The following is a 4,297-nucleotide window of genomic DNA, read 5'->3' on the forward strand; positions in this document are numbered from 1 at the left end:
CCCGGACCGGGGCACGAACCCGTGTCCCCTGCATCGGCAGGCGGACTCTCAACCACTGAGCCACCAGGGAAGCCCTGTGCAGTCTTTTAGACCTAAGAAATCTGTCCTTTGTTCCCGTAACAGAATTTCTTCAAGAGTCATTGTCCATGAGTCACCTCTTCAGAAAATGTTGCTACAAAACAAAAGTCAGCTGAATAAATCCATTTGGGTGCTCTGTTTAATTAAAAAACAAAAAACAAAAAAAAACCCCAACACCAATATGCTACTTTTCACTTATCACACTGCAAAAATCAAAAGTAGGGTTAAAAACTAGGTTGGTGGGTATGGTAGCTATGGAAGTGCCCTGCTCCACCCAGATCTCCCATCAAAAGAATCTGCTGTGAGGAGCAGAGTTGACTGCAGCCTCCTGCTGCCCCCCTTTGGCCACAGCACCCTCACACCTAGACCATGCTCCCCTAGCTGCTCCCAGCCACAGGCTGAACACGCAGGGGACGCTGGAATGAGGCCATTTCTGCTCAACATGCGTTTCCTTTAAAGGGCAATGTTGGGCCTGGCTCATACATTCTCAGAACCGTGCTGTAGTCTGAGGCTCTTCCTATCCAAGCCTCCTTCTTCCCTCTCTCCTTTCTGAAGTGTTAGACCTACACCAAAGTCTGAAGGCTCTCAATGTCTAAGCCTGCTCCTTCTCCCGTTATCTTTCTACAGATGTTCCCCTCAACGAACCTCCTGTGCATTAAATCCCATTTGGTGGGCTTCCCTGGTGGCGCAGTGGATAAGAATCTGCCTGCCAATGCAGGGAACATGGGTTCGATCCCTGGTCCGGAAGATCCCTCGTGCCGCAGAGCAACTAAGCCAATGCGCCACAACTACTGAGCCTGCGCTCTAGAGCCCACGAGCCACAACTCCTGAAGCCCGTGTGCCTGGAGGCTGTGCTCCGCAACAAGAGAAGCCACAGCAATGAGAAGCCCGCGCACCGCAACGAAGAGTAGCCCCCGCTTGCCGCAGCTAGAGAAAGCCCACATGCAGCAACGAAGACCCAACACAGCCAAAAATAAATAAATAAAATTTAAAAAAAAATTTTAACAAAATAAAATAATCCCGTTTGGCATCTCTTGCTTGGACGACGCAAAGTGACACAGAGTGAGTGGGGAAAGGCACTCTGAGACATCGCTAGGGGAGTATAAAAGGGTATAACCTTCACAGAGAAACATTTGTCAACATCTTGTTCTGAAAAATAGTCCCCATCTCCCCCACCGGCCCCCACCGCACCAAGGCAATGACTTTCAACTTGTTCAGGTGATTCCTTTGTGATTTCTTTTCACATCACCAAACTACATGCTTATAGAGCTATTTATTTTCGTTTAAACCTTGGCAAATGAGGATTTAGCTCTCTTTCCAACCCACCTTCACCATTTCCACCCACCCTTTCCATCACCCCATTCTCACAATATCGTCATATCATCCTTTTCATCCCATCAACAGTATTTTCATTATTATGACTACATACGTTATAGTTGAGCCTTACAACATGCTATGATTTTCCTTCCCTACAACTTACCGTTTTCCCCAAAATTGGTATCTTATCATGTGCTTGGTTTATTATGTACTTATTGCTAATTCAATCCCCCAAGCTCTGCCAATTATTTAAGTCTTCCCTCGATACACTGTCAAGAGAGATAGCCTGTTAACATTATCTTCTTAGAGAAATCTCTCTACACTCCGCCCTCACACCTTGTTGACAGCTGGGTGGGTTCAGAATTCTGGACTGAAATCATTTTCCTTCAGAAATGAAGATATTATACCACTGCCTTCTAGCTTCCAGTGTTTCTGACCTATTTTATTTTTTCTGGAAGTTTGTAGTATCTTCCCTGTCCCCAGGGTTCTGAAACCTTCCAGTGATATGACATTTTCAGCCACAGTGCTGGGCATTGCATGGGCCCTTTCAGTCTGAAAAAGCACACATCAGCCCTGAGTTTCTCTTTGACGATTTCTTCCTCTTCTTTTTCTCTCTTCCCTTTTTAGAACTCCTTTTATTCAGAGGTATACCTCCTGGACTAGTCCTCTAATTTCCCTATTTTTTTCTCTTAGATTTTCCAACTCTTTACCTTTTTGCTCTATTTTCTGGGAGGTTCTGTCAAAATTGTCTTCCAACCCTTTTACTGAGTTTTTAAATTTTGCTCTCATACTTTCATTTTATGAGCTGCTTTTTTTCTAAACGATTATTTTATAATATCCTACTCTTGATGTGTAGATGGTTTCTTCTCATAATGCTGAGAATTGAGTTTTTAATTCTCTTTTGGTTTTCTCCTGCATGGTTTTCTTTTATTTTTTTTAGCTTTCTCTTTCACGTTAGGGACTTTCCTCAGATGTTTGGTGATCTTCTGTTATAAGCTCATGTTTAAGAAAGCAGTTCTAAGAAGTGGAACAGAAGTTCTGAAGGTTTAGATGGAACTCACCAAAGATGGTCTTTAATGCAAGGTAGTCTGGCCACGTTACTTTCCATGGGCAACTCTTGATTTCTGCACCTTTATTTTGTCTTGAGTTGCTCAGATTCCTCAAGGAAAGATTATTCAAATCTCCTTCTGAGATGATTACATTGTGGAAACTTAATTAGGTATGAGACTGGTGGGATGGAGGACAGGGGTTAACAATATTCAATTAATTATCTCATTTTCAGTACAGAATCTGTTACCAACTGTACATAAAGCCCTCATGCCAAAATCCATGCATCTGACCCTCTCCAGAGAATAAGAGAGACTTCTGCTGGGGTGGTAGAATACAGAAGGGACCTAGGGATCAGACTATTTCTTAAACAGATCTCAGCCAATTCTTTTTTTTTTTTCTTGGTACCATTTTTATTTCTACCTCTATAGGCCCCTAATGTCACTAATTCCTGAGTCTTTAGGAATATTTTGCAGTGTAAACCAAACTGTATCTCAGTTTTCTCCCCTGCCAGCTTGAGCTCTGGATTTCTCAACTCTGAAAAGTTACTCACTACTCATCACCTGTTTACTAGCTTCCAGAATGGTGCTGCTGTAATATCTTCTCCTTTCTTGTCAATGTGGACTTAGGTCTTCTTTTAAAAGATCCTTTTATTGTCATTTTAATAGGAGTTTGTAAGAGAATAAAAGTAAGTATGAGTGTTAAATCCAATACCTTTACCTGAAAGATCCAGAATACTTTTTTGGAATGTTCTTTTATGACTGCCCCAGCATTGCAGGAGGATGCCCATCCCCTCCCCATCCTCATGTGTCCTTGCTAAAGCCACACAAAGAGCAGAGAAGATGACTGGGAATACACTGGCGTCTCTCACTCTAAGACACTACAAATGTTCTTACACCACAAGGATATTATTTTTTTTTATTTTTTTAATTTATTTATTTATTTATTTATTTTTGGCTGCAATGGGTCTTCATTGCCACGTGCGGGCTTTCTCTAGTTGCGGCGAGTCAGGGCTACTCTTCGTTGTGGTGCATGGGCTCCTCATTGTGGTGGCTTCTCTTGTTGCGGAGCACGGGCTCTAGGTGTGCGGGCTCAGTAGTTGTGGCTTGAGGGCTCTAGAGTGCAGGCTTAGTAGTTGTGGCACACAGGTTTAGCTGCTCCAAGGCATGTGGTATCTTCCCGGACCAGCGCTTGAACCCGTGTCCCTTGCACTGGCAGGTGGATTCTTAACCACTGCACCACCAGGGAAGTCCCACCACAGGGATTTTAAAGAAAAGACTCCAGTCCAGTGAAACACCTCAGATTTCAGCAAGCAAGTATTCTTCTTTTTAAAGGTTTTTTTTTTTTTTGGTTCAATTGTTTGAAAAAAATTAAAAATTCCACTTTGACTCAAAGTTTTATTTTTAAGAAGGCATTTTCATTTACAGTCAAATCGTTTTTTAAAAGAGTCTTATTTACATTTTGTCCAGTGTTTCGAGACTCAGTGAAGTTTTAGGGGTCGTTTTGTGTAGTTTTATGAAGTGTCTGCTCATGTAAAACTCCCTCCACCCTCTTACCCAGATCTAGCCCCCTTTTTGTGCCCTACAGGAGAGGGGCTAACCTTTGGCTTCTTCTATAAAGTCATCCCTTACCACCCCGGAAAGCATCACCAAGTATCACCTCTTCCTTCCCTTTACTTTCTTTTTTTTTTCATTATACATCCTTATTTTCCTTTTAGTATCTGTAGAAACTGTAGTAATGTTACATACCTCATTCTTCCTATTGGTAATTATCATCTCTTTTTTTTTTTTTTTTTTTTTGTGGTATGCGGGCCTGCTTCTGTTGTGGCCTCTCCCGTTGCGGAGCACAGTCTCCG

The 4,297-nt window shown here is 42.4% G+C and overlaps 1 protein-coding gene across 5 annotated transcripts in view; it reads right to left on the reverse strand.

Annotated features, from left to right (window-relative positions):
• Nucleotides 1-4,297, reverse strand: part of ANO10 (anoctamin 10) — a 261,614-nt gene that overhangs the window by 247,883 nt on the left and 9,434 nt on the right. The window lies entirely within an intron of this gene.

Source organism: Physeter macrocephalus, chromosome 18, assembly GCF_002837175.3.
Source record: "Physeter macrocephalus isolate SW-GA chromosome 18, ASM283717v5, whole genome shotgun sequence".
In the NCBI taxonomy this organism is placed as follows: Eukaryota; Metazoa; Chordata; class Mammalia; order Artiodactyla; family Physeteridae; genus Physeter; species Physeter macrocephalus.